This window comes from Lissotriton helveticus, chromosome 5_1, assembly GCF_964261635.1.
Source record: "Lissotriton helveticus chromosome 5_1, aLisHel1.1, whole genome shotgun sequence".
In the NCBI taxonomy this organism is placed as follows: Eukaryota; Metazoa; Chordata; class Amphibia; order Caudata; family Salamandridae; genus Lissotriton; species Lissotriton helveticus.
Window position 1 is genome coordinate 1148762831 of NC_136065.1, and position 13100 is coordinate 1148775930.

Below are 13100 nucleotides of genomic sequence, written 5' to 3' on the forward strand. Positions count from 1 at the left end.
CCATAGTTCTAACACCCTCGGTGCATTACTGTCATCTAGATTCTATTTTCGCCAGAAGATGATGTTGTACCTGTAAAGCGCATAATACATGAAAAGAACCTTCTTTTTAAACGAATTCCACTTGCATTTCAACGTGCCCTTGCTCTCACCAACGCTCCTGGGCAACGTGAATTTCTATCATGAGCAATTCTTTTTGCTGTATCGCGTTATAATTGCATATACACTTTAGGGGGCACAGAGGCACACTAGTGGACAGCGTACGTGCTACATTGTGGTGCTTGCTCAGATGAATGTTGCGTTGCAATATAGCCTTTTTAGCTAGTCTGTTGACCTCCACAGAAGACCTCAGTCGTTATTCTGTATTTTTTTCTTCTATCAGACAGGTTTCTATATGTTTTTTGATGTAGGCAAGGAAGCCTTACTTCTAAACCACTGAAAGACCACAAGGCGTTATCCAAAGTGTAAAGGTGATCAATGAGTAACCAAGAACTACCAGTTCAAATATAATTATACTACGTGGCTCAGATGGGAAATTTGAGACAATCCTGTACTCTAGTCAGACACAAAATGAAGGCAAACGTAGTAATTTGGACAGTTGAAATAACATAGTGTGCTTGTCATTACTGTTACGTAACATTTCTACACATTTTTCTCAGTTATAGACATAAGTCTCTGTGAGCTCCTAAAGAGTGCATCCAGGTTCGACATAGAAAAGTCGCAGGACGGGAAGGCGAATAATAATGCCTACAGGGGGCGGAGATTCAGGGAACTGGCACTGCACGCGGTTTCCGGCACACACCTGTACCTGAACAGCTATGGAGCTCTGGCCGACCTGACTTAACTATAGTGTGCGCACAACGTGACACACTCCTCACCATCACTGCCAACATCCATCACACCCCACTTCTTGCCACGCCCATAAAGTCACATAATGCGGTTATATTGTCTAGGGCGTAGATTTTATTCACTTCAAGCAGGATAATTCAAGACAACCACTACATGGATATAAGTAAACTACTTGGATACACAGAATATACATGTTGCACCCTCTAGTGATATTTTCATGTCAAAGGCACTAAGATATTAAAATAATTATTACATTTCAGCAAAGCATTAAGCTGTCCATCCTCATGAAAACACTACTGCGCACATTCTGCCGGCAGGCCACAATGTGCTACAGCAAACAGTTGCATTATCTGAACCATAGCATGGCATAACGCCCAGGCTCTCAGAGGTACCTGAACAATGTCAAACTTTCCAGCACACACCTATCAAATACATCAAGACATTAGAATTGTCATCACAGGTGAGCATAGCCTTATGTTGTTCGTAGTCTTGACACCTCTGCTGCGCACCTTGTGCCGGCAGGCCACAGCGTGCTGCAACAAACAGTTACCTTACTTGAAATCCAGGGCACCGCATAGCGCACCGGCCCTCCGAGGTGCCTGAACACAGGCAGTTTCCCCAAGATTCATCTCAGTCCTTAAGTGACGTGTTCGAGCAGTAGCGTTGAGGACCACCGGCAGGCCGGTCCCCTTTTTTACTGCCAATCCATTGCACACATCAATCCTACCCCGTCTTGGGGTCCATCCAGTCACTCAACCTCCTTTGTTGAGCATGCCCCTTCGTTGTTAACTGTCAGCGCTCCACCACAGGGCGAGAAGCTACCCGGCGCACACGCCCTCCCCCCCCACCGGCGTTGACTGTGCTCCCGAATAGCCCCCAAGATTGTATGGATGAATATCTCTATTCCTTTTGTCGACAGGTGCTCACCATTGTGATGGAACAGTTCAGTAGACCCCGGATGAAGCAATCTATGCTGTATTGTCCCCAGTGAAGGGCCACGTAAGAGTTTATGTATTGAAGAATTCAATTTCCGCACAGAGTCATTAATGGCCTTCACCGAGGCCCCACCCAGCCAGAACGACCTTGGTATCACCTCTGACCACAATATCAATGTTGTAGGTAGATAATTTCGAATCCTAGCCAGGACTGAAAACAAGGCCTCTCGAACTCCTAGTCTGCCTAAAGGCAACATGTCATTCCCGCCCACATGAATCACCAAAATGTCCGGGCGAGGCATCTCTCCGGATTCTACCGCTTGTTGTAGGTGTACCAAAAGATCCTGTAACCGTAGTCCCCGTACCCCAAGCCAGTGATGTGTAAACCCAGCCGCCCCTTGTGCTGCCTCCATACCGGACCCATGAAATTGCTGCTACGCACTGCAAATCAAGGAATGCCCACACCAACAAATATGCACTGTTTTGCGGGAAACAACTGTAACAGAGAGAGAATTGGTGTTAAGACCAAGATTGAAGGCACCCTGAGCACCACTTCTTTCCTTAAACAAGACTTGGCCGGACATACCGATGAAAACAATCTGACTGCCAACGACCCACTTTTTTGATTGCATCTGCTGTCAATCCCATCGCTGCTGCTGTGGTGGCCGCCCCTATGCGAAAAGAATGGGAGCTAAACTGCGTGGAATCCTCACCTAGATGTGCCAACGCTTTCCTAGAAACCTGGGTAAACTGATACTTTGTCATTGGCACGCCATCTTTGTGCACTAGAAGCCTTGTTGAGTGGACCACCGGGCGTACTTTAAGATATTCCCGTGTCAATGCTACTGGACAATATGCAACTTGAGGAGCCGCAAACAATTTCACCCAAGTGCCTCTCCCGCAAGAGTCTGTCTTTGACCGCTGGATCCTTATGTGGACTGCCCCTTCTTCTAGAATGACATCTGCCAGGCCTAACCCACCTCCCCCCTGTTTGGATGCTGCCACCAGCTCAGAGACACGTAACGCCCCAAAAAAGGCGAGTGAGTAAGCCAGACTGAATAGCTTTACCTCATATTGACACCGGCACACCGACTGTAAGGCCCCGACAAGCCTACCCAACCTTTCAACATTTATAGGTCGCCTAGTGTCTCGTGCTCCCGGTGCCAAACGCTCCCAACCCCTAATGGCCTTTTGCACCCTAAAATCTTTAGTAGGATCCCTAACACCATGCAAACCTGCGAAGAAAGCAATGGCAGACATCTGCCTCCGCACTAAGGAGAGTGACCTTCCCTTCTCCTTCTGGCCCACCAGAAAACCCAACACAGCTTCTGGTGTGAAACGTTTTTGCTCCGTGTCTGCTCTGAATGTCGTGTTGTACACCCCCCAAGCCCTCTCGTACATACGTTTTGTCTGGGGTGCCAATGCTGCTGTAATTAGGTCTGCGGCAATGGGGCACCAAGCCTCCATAACTTCTCTGGGAACTCTGCCATCACTTCGTCTGCCTGCGGCCACCGTGCCCTGAACTCTGCCATCTTAAATCGAGACAAAGCGTCAGCCACTGTATTATCCACACCAGGTACATGTTTGGCAGCAAAATGCATGTTATGCAAGAGACACAAGCGAACAAGCGTCTTCAACAACCGCAGAACCATGGGGCATCTTGCACTCTGATTATTAATGGCCAACACCGCAGACATGCTGTCTGACCAAAACTTTACTCTAGTATTCGCTAAACAAGGCCCCCAAATGTGTAAGGCAACAATGATAGGGAACAGTTCTAAAAATGTAACATTGCGTGTAAGCCCACACTCAACCCATTGCTCAGGCCAATGTTTCATGCACCACTTAGAACCCAACACTGCTCCAAAACCGATGCTGCCCGCTGCATCCGTATAAAGGTCTAACTCAGTGTTGTTGCACTCAGGCTGCTGCCATAGAAGTGTACCATTGAAGTTATCTAAGAACTCCCTCCATGACTCTAAGTCCTCCCTAACCTCTGTTGACAACCTTGTGTGATGGTGCTTAGCCCGTAAGCCAGACATTGCTCTAGCTATGTTTTTTGAAAAAACTCTCCCCATGGGAATCACTCTCAGGGCAAAGTTCAATTGACCTATCAAAACCTGCAGCTGATGCAAAGTAACCTTCCTGGCTGAGATGCAGGCGTTAACCGCCTCCCTGAATGACTGCACCTTTTCCTGAGGCAATCTACATTCCCCTGCCACTGAATCTATCTCAATACCTAGGAAGCATAGGCAGGTGGTAGGCCCTTCAGTCTTGTCTGCAGCTAATGGAACCCCCAGAAGCCTGGGCAAGCTGCCGGAAACCTTGCAGTGCCCTCCCGCATGCCAGATCATCAGGGGGACCCATGAACAAGAAGTCGTCCAGGTAATGTACCACATCATTTGACGACACCAAGTCCCTGACAGCCCATTCCAGGAAACGGCTGAATGTCTCAAATACAGAGCATGCGATGGAACATCCCATGGGCATGCACAAGTCCATAAAGAACTGTCCCTCAAACGTGAAGCCCAGCAAGCAGGTATCGTCAGGGTGGATGGGAAGGAGGCGGAAGGCCGATTCTATATCTGATTTGGCCATTAGCGCCCCTTTGCCTAGTCTCTGTAATTTTGCAATGGCCTCGTCAAAGGTGGTGTACCGTACCGTGTATAAGGCCTGATCCAAACCATCATTTACCGATAGCCCAATGGGGTGCGACAAATTATGAATCAAACGAAATTTGCCCGGCTCCTTCTTTGGCACCAACCCCAGTGGTGAACAGACTAAAGACTCACAAGGTGGAGAATTAAAAGGCCCCGCCACCCTGCCCGCAACCACCTCCTTCATAATCTTGTCCCGGACCACCTCCCGCTGTTGCAGGACTGACTGTTGATTTTTTGGCGGAACTGTTGACGGGGGTACGCGGGAAGGAATGCGGAACCCATCCCTGAAACCATAATACAGCATGTATGCATCTTTGACATTATTGTATTTACTGAGAAGGTGCGTGAGAACATGCATCCGTATTGGTGACGGACGCTCGGGACTAATGCTTTGGCAGAATGCTCTTAAAAGGTGTTCGTTCTCTCTGCTTGCCTTGTTTTTTAAAGCACTTGAACTCCGGATGTCCCTGCCCCCCACAGAATGAACAAATGTGCTTGAACTTACAGGCCGCCCCCTTGCTACATTCTTTTTTGTTGTACTGCCAGCAGGCCAATTTTTTGTCTCCCAAACTTTTGTTGAAACGAAATGACTGAGCTGATTTCCCAGGTGTTTGAGCCATATTAAACTCTGCATGCCAAATATTTATCTCTCTTTGGTCCCATGCTATCTCCGGATGGACAGCCTTCATCTGCCTAAATTTAGTATCGTACTGCATCCACGCCGAACCCTGGAACTCGGAGGCCGCCCCGTGTATGAGGGACATGTACCCAAACAACTGCGGTGCTAATGATGGCGTTTTTTCTGTTAAAATCGCAGCATAAATAGCAAACCCTGTCACCCAGTTCCGCAAGGACCATTCCACCCACACAGTTTTTGGTTTAAACTCACTCTCTTTAGTTGCTTTGGGACGACTTGGAACCACCCCTGCATTGATCAAATCAAAAACGTTCACAAATTCCCCCTTGTGAATCTTGTCCCTAGTCTCCGAAGGAACATGCCACGAAATCGCAGAAGAGGGGGCCAGCACCAAGGACGTAGACCCAAATATTAAAGGAGTCACCACTGGGGGCGATTGTACTACGCTCGCCCCAGTTGCAGTCAGCGAGGGGGACTGTGCCCACACTTGAGCCGCCACCGACCCTTGTGAACCAGATACTGGCAGTGGTCCTGATAGTGGTATGGCTGGCGCCCCTCCCAACGCCCCCGGGGCCTGCTGTGCAACAGAGATCCCCGTCGCTTGCAAGCCCCCGGAAGTTCCAGAAGCCCCCCCTGGCCCCTGCGTCGGCAGCACCATTAACCCTGCCGTACTTACCGGGGGCTGCAAGGCTGTAGAGCTACCTGCCGCTTGTGAAACCACTGGTGCCCCCCCCCCCCGTGGTGGCTCCCCCGAAGCTGCTGTTGTGGATATTGCCATAATGCTCTGCCCCACCGCCCCCACCGTCATATTGAGCACGGGCCCCTGCACTGCTTTGTCTGTCCCACGCGCTGCCATGGCCTGAATGATTGACTCACCCCCCACCGTGGCCAACGTGTCCGGTTGTGGGTGTGACTTGTCCTGTTGCCCCTCTCTATATCGGGCAGGGACCTTCCTTTTTCGCTTTGTTGCCCTGCCATCCGGCCGCTGCTCTGGCTCTCCAGCCAACTTTTGAAGCGCTGCTTCCATGCCATGCCGCTGTGCCGCCTTCCAAAGTTCATTGAGAGCGCGAAAGTCCTCTTGTGCCCCGGGCTTCCCGGAAATGGGGCGAGCACGCTTAGGCGCCATGTAAGCCTGCTAGCGGAAACAAAAGACAACTGTTAACTTCATAATATCGCCATGAAAGGCACCCCCTACCGGCTAATGGGTACCACCCCCACTGTCCCCCCAAAATACTGGGTATTACAAGCTGCCCCATCAATAACCCAGAACTAATACGTGAAGCGTGCCAATGATCACTAAATGCTAGCACCACCTCCTAGGCGCCTTCACCATTTTTCCACCAAAATCCACCTATCACCGCGCCAGATCACATGTCCACTGAAACCCAGCTATGTTTTGTTAACCGGGACACCACTTTAAATATTTGGAGGAGGGTGTGGGAGTGGAACATTTCCTGCAGCCATTGCACCCTTGTTTAAAAATGCGCACCATAAATCAACCAACACAGCTTCCTGAATTGGCCCCGCTCTTCCTTCTCTGGGGCCCTGTTCCTGATACCTACATATTAAAAGTGGAACTGCGCCAGCTCTCGGGGTTAAGAGGGACCCATGCCCCTCCTTACATTGTCGTTGGCCCTACATCTGATACCTTCATATCATCAGTGAGACTGCGCCAGCATGTTGCGCTTTTATTTATTTATTTAAATTTTTTTTTTTTTTTTTTTTTTTTTTTTTTTTAAGTAATGCGTGCGCATTTATATGGCGCGAACTCGACCCGAAGGTGCAGGAGCGCTTTAGCTGTCCTTTATAGACATTCCCCCTGCAGGCACCGGGAGAGTAATTGATACGCCCATTTCCTCGCTGGGCCATGTGTTCCTTTGAATGAAGACTGCACGGCAGACTGCATTACCACGCAGCGCTTGCCCATTTCCCGCTCCCGCAGCCTTCCTCTCACTCTACATGCCTCTCTCCTTAAGTGAAACAGCCATGCACTCTCACACGATCCACTCCACGGAGGCCGTCCACGCCAGACAGCAAACCACCCCCTTTACCCTCGCATACATTCCCCAAGTCCCCGCCTCTCACCCTCCCCCACTCACTCTTGAGGGTTGAGGCGCATCAAAGCGCGAGGCATAATGGGGATTTGGGGGGGTGGCCGACCAACGGGAGGCTCGCCCCCCCGGGGAAGTTTGGGGCACCAGGGGAGGGGGGGGAGGGGGAAGCTTGGCACAAGGGTATCGCCGTAGCGGCGTTTTTGGGCTGGTTGGGCGGCTTGGGCTCCTTTTGGGCTTCCTCTGGGCTGGGGAATATATAACCGGCCATTTTGTGTCACCGCGCACGTTTGTGGTGCGGTGACACAGCAGCCAGGTCGCAGGGAAATTTTGTGCGTGGGAGTTGCGGCCCAGCGGACTGTGTGGCGGCGGTGCGCGGTTTTTACAAGCCGTTTGGTCACGCGTGGGCGTGTGGGGTGAGCAGGCGGTGTGCGGAGCGGAACTGTGTCGGCGGTAGGGGGCGTGCTGAAAAACGATGGCGGCGACGGACCCGCGTGTGTTGGAGGCGCTGCGGCTCTTGGAGGAAGCGGGCCGCATGGACTTGATGCGGCCCGACTTCAAGGTGAGGCCGCCGCGGCGCGCTGCCATCGGCGCCGCGGCAGCTGTGGCGGCGTGCGACCCGCCGAGGTCGCGGGCAGTGCAGCGGGGTGGGAGGGGGGGCGGGGGTGCAAAAGGGGGCGGCCGGGCGGCGGAAAAGGCTCCTGCTAAGGCAAAGGGGGGGGCGCGGAAGGCCCGGCAGGCGGGGCGGAAGAGGCCTTTAGTTTTTGTGACAGGGGGGGAGGGGGAGGTGGGGGGAGGACGCGAAGAGGTGGGGGCAGTGATGGAGGCACGGCCGGGTGGCCTGGGGGGTGTGGGGGAGGGGGGTGGGGCCCGGATAGTTTTGCCTGGGGGGGGCGGGGGCACTGGAGGGGGGGGCGGGGGGATGAGAGTGCGGCGGGGCCCGCGGGGGGGGAGGGTCCAAGTGGCAGTGGGGAGCACGGGGAGCTGGTGGAGGTAGGGCTGGGGGGGGCGGTTTCGCCGCTGCTCATTGAGGAGACAGATGTGGAAGAGGAAGGGGTGGGGGGTGGGGGGGGGGAAGACACGGAGCTGGACTGGAGTGGGTCCTCGGCGGAGGATGGGGGGGCAGGGGCGAGGGGGCGGACATCGCCGGGGCAGCGGGGCCGGGGGGGGGAGAGGGGCCGGGTTGGAGGGCAGGGTGGGTCGGAGGCGCTGGGAGGCGTGAGGGGAGGCGGCGGCTCGACTGGCGAGGGGGGTGGGTCGGGGTGGGCAGGTGGGAGGGGCGGGGTTGAGGCGGGGGCCAGGAGCAGGGCTGGGGGTCCGGGCGGGCTTGTGGCGAGTTTTGGGGGGGGTGCGGGAGGCAGTGGCGTGGCCTGGGGGGAGGCAGGGGGTGTGGGGCGTGGAGGGGGGGTGGGGCCGAGTTGGGGTTTCGGGGGGTGGGGCGGTCCGGGGGGATGGGCGGGGGAAGGGGGTTGGGAGCTAGGAGGAGGGGGAGTCCCGTCGCGGCGCGGAGGTCATTCGGCGGGATGGGGGAGGGGTGCGGCGATGGGGTGGGGGTTTGGCGGAGGGGGCAGCGCGTGGGGGGCGAAGGGGGTTGTTTTTACCCTGGCATGCTGGACTCCACCTTTTTTCCTTGGCAGGAGCTGTTGGTAAGGCGCTCGGGGGAGCAGCATGCGGCTCCCACCCACCGAGTGGATGGGCCGGCTCTGTTTGGTGCGGACGGCCGAGCTCCAGCGAGGGACCTGGCTCAGGGACTTGGTGAATGGAGGCGAGACGCGTCTCCGCCGGCCCCTCCCCGATGGGTCTCTACGGCCGCCGGGGGTGGGGGAGTACGGATGGACACGACTATTTCTGAGTTGCCTGCGAGTGTAATGCATAGGAGGGGGAGTGTGGACTTGATGGATTTAATGCGGGTGTGTCGTGAGAGAGCGGGTTTGAGCCGGGTGGAACCCCAGTTGGGGGGCCGGGGTGGGGTGGTGCCGGCGGATGGTGAGTCTGAGGAAGAGGGAGAGATTCGGGAGGATGGGGGGGCTGGTAACGGTGTTGGAAGTGTATTTCAGGTGCCGGCAAGGCAGGAAGCACCCAGAGTGATGGCCCCCTCGGCTCCACTGGTTAGGCGGCGGGATCCAGCAAGGACGCCGACCTTGACGCCAGGTAAGACAGGTGACGGCGCGGGGAGCGCTAAGAGGCGTTGTGTGCAGGTGTCAGTGGGGTCTGGGGGCGATGGGGAGGATGGGTGGCGGCTGGTGCGGGGACGGTATGTACAGGACGCGGGGGTCGGTACGGAAGGCGCGGTGTCGGGCGGGGCTGCGCCGAGCGCGGGAAGCGGGGTCGAGGCGGCGGGCGACAAGGCGTCTGGCGGAAAGGAGGCGGCGGGGGGAAGTAAGGAGAGTTGTGTGATTCCGGTGCGGAAGCTGCCGTACATGGGGTTGACCAAGCCGCTAGGGGCACATCTTTCCGCGGCTACGAAGGAGAAGATTTGGAAGGGGGAGTACATTGATATTTTGAAACTGCTGCATAGAGAATTGACATCGAAGGAGGGGTCAAAAGAGGAGGAGCAGGAGTTGGCTAGGCGCCCAAAGGTTCCCCTGACGTTGGACAATTGGTCAGCGGCGTTCCTCATTTACGCGAGCGTGTATTGCGAGAAATTCCTGGACAGGTGCGTCGCGCTGTTTAAATACATGGACGTGGTGCGGAGGGCGCAGGTGACATACGGCGGGTATGCTTGGTCTCACTACGATGAGGAGTTTTGGGCGCGTTTGGCGGGGGACCCGGAGGCCCAGTGGGGGGAACTAGATTCGGATCTATACCAGCAGACGATGGGAGGGGCCAAGTTTGGCCGCACCGTCTACACGGCCAGCGGTTTGCCGCTGGCGTCCCCCCCCTTTGCGGCGCGCCCCACCCGTGGGGGGGTGGGTCAGGGTGCCTCCGGCAGCCAGGCCGCGGTCGGGGCCTGCTGGGATTTTAATAGGGGTGCCTGCGGGCGGGCGGCGTGCCGTTTCCGGCATGAGTGCTCTTCGTGCGGACGGAACCATCCGGTGCTGCGGTGTTGGGGCACCGGGGGCCCCCCAGGCCAGCTGCCTCCGCAGGGAGGTGGCTTTGCCAGAGGGGGTTCAGGCGGGGGGAGGGGTGGGGGTAGAGGGGGGGGAGCCGGGGCTCTGGGAAAAGGCTCGTACGCCGGTTAGGATCGAGCGGATGGAGCCCTGGTTGGCGGCGTATCCGCGGGCGGAGGATGCTGCAGTGCTGCGCCGGGGTTTTCGGGAGGGTTTTCGGCTGGGGTACGAAGGTCCCCGGATTGCTCGCTGGGCGGACAATCTGAAATCGGTGAACGCGCACAAGGGCATAGTGAGAGAGAAACTGTTCAGGGAGGTCAGAGAAGGGCGGATGGCGGGCCCCTTCACGGCGCCGCCGCTGCCTGGATTGATCATTTCCCCCATCGGGGTGGTGCCTAAGAAGGAGGAAGGGCAGTTCCGACTGATACAGCACTTGTCCTGGCCGGAGGGGGAGTCGGTCAATGCGTACATTTCGGCGGAGTTGGCGTCTGTGACTTATTCGTCGGTGGACGTGGCGCGACGTCTGGTTGCGGCGGCGGGGCGGGGCGCGCTGTTGGCAAAATGCGACATCAAGTCGGCCTTCCGACTCCTTCCGGTGCACCCGGCGGATTACCAGTTGCTGGGGATCCAGTTTCAAGGTCTCATCTTTGTGGATAAAGCGCTGCCGATGGGGTGTTCCATTTCATGCGCACTGTTTGAGCGGTTCAGCTCCTTCATTCAGTGGGTTTTTTCCAGGCGCACAGGCTCGGAGTCAGTGACGCACTATCTGGATGATTTCTTCCTGGTGGGGCGGCCCGGTGCGGCGGACTGTCAGCGGCTGCTGGATGGTTTGGCCGGGTTGATGGGGGAATTTGGGGTTCCCTTGGCGCCAGAGAAGACGTGCGGTCCCAGTACGGTGTTGTCCTTTCTCGGTATCGAGCTCGACTCGGTCGCCATGGAAGCACGCCTGCCGGAAGACAAACGGGTGGCAATGTTGGTTTTGGTGGGTGGCATGTTGGCAAGGAGGAAGGTGACGGTGCGGGACGTACAGGTGTTGTTGGGACATTTGAATTTTGCGTGCCGCGTGGTGCGGGCTGGACGGACGTTTTGCCGGCGTCTGGGGCTGGCGTTGTCGGGTTTGCCATTGCCACATCACCATGTGCGCCTCTCGGCGGGAATGAAGGAGGACCTGCGCATGTGGCGGGCTTTCTTGGAGCGTTTCAATGGGGTGCCGATGGCGCCGGCGGAGGACTGGGAGTGGGAGGTCACCATGTACTCGGATGCGGCGGGCGTCGGAGGTTTCGGCCTGTACTGGGAGGGAAAATGGTGTGCGGAGCAGTGGCCCGACCATTGGCAGGCGGGCGGGAGGAGCATTGCGTTCCTGGAGTTGTTCCCCTTGGTGGTGGCGGTCACGGTGCGGGCAGGGGCGTTGGCACACAAGAGGGTGCTTTTTCGAGTGGACAACATGGCCGTCGTGCAGGTGGTGAACAGGCAGTCGGCTCGGGATCCGCAGGTGCTGAAACTGATGCGGGTGTTTTTCTTGCGGTGCTTGGAAAATGACATACTGTTTCAGGCGCGCCACGTTCCCGGTGTGGACAATGACATTGCTGATGCCTTGTCTCGTTCACAGTGGGAGAGGTTCCATGGGCTAGCCACGGCGGCGGAGGAAGTCAGGACGCCGGTGCCGGAAGAACTGTGGTCGGTAGGCGAGGCCGGGTCTTTCAGTTGGTGAAGACGTCGGTGGCTGTGTCTACGTGGAAGGCATACGAGCTAGCATGGGAGGAATTCCTGCAGTCAGGTGCTGTGCGGCGTGGGGACAGGTGGCAGCGCGAGGAACAGGTGGTAAGATTCATGCTGGCGCTCATGGACAGGGGCTTGTCGCGGGTGTCGATTGCGGGCAAGTTGTCGGCGGTGGCTTTCATGCGGAAGATGTGGTGGGGTTACCCTCCGTCGGCAGGGGAGCTGGGAACCAGGCTGCTGGAGGGGTGGGCGAGGGAGCGGGGGGCGACGGTGCGGCTGCGCCGTCCCATCACGGTGGTTTTGTTGGCAGGAGTGATTGGCGCGCTCCCAGAGGTGTGCAGGGATGTGGGCGAGACGGTGCGTTTCTCTACATTGATGTCATGGCTTTTCTTTGGGGTGTTTCGAGTGTCGGAGTTGCTGGGCGCGAGGGGGAGGCGGGGGGTGTTGTGGGGTGAGGTGGAGGTGCGGGCCCAGGAGGTGGCAGTGTGTTTGAGACGCTCGAAGACGGACCAGCGGGGGGTTGGTACTTGGGTGGTGCTGGGGCCGGGCGACAGGGAGGGGGTGTGCCCGGCGGTGTGGGGCAGGAGGTTGATGGCTGAAAGTGGCGAGACGGAGGGGGAGGTTTTTGGGCGGGGTGGGGGGGGAGGAGTGACGGCGTCTCAAGCATTGTGGGTCTTGCGGCGGGCCCTGCGGGTCTTGGGGGAGGATCCCCTGGCGTTCGGGACGCATTCTTTTCGGATCGGGGCAGCGACGGAGGCGGCACGGAGGGGTTGGGGTAAGGAAGAGATACAGAGGCTGGGTCGGTGGAAATCGGACTGTTACAGGACGTATGTGCGGTTGAGGGAGGCGGATGGTTCGTTGTCGCAATGATTCCCGATGTTCATATATGTGTCTTTGCAGGTGCTGTGGCGGGGCCGGATGTGGCTGTCCTGAATTTGTATATTGTGGGACATTCGTTCGTCAAGCGGGCTGAACGAGCGGAGTGGGACAGGCATCAGGCGCTCAATTTGGGATTGGACCCGGGGTTGTATAGATGTCATTGGAGGGGGAAAGGGGGTAGGCGTTGGCATGAGTTATTGCCGTTGTTAAACACATTGGTGAAAGGGGGGGTGTGCCCGGATGTGGTGGTAATTCACCTGGGCGAGAACGACTTGGTGCAGTGCAAGGGTTTGGCGCTACTCAAGCAAATGAGACAGGACCTG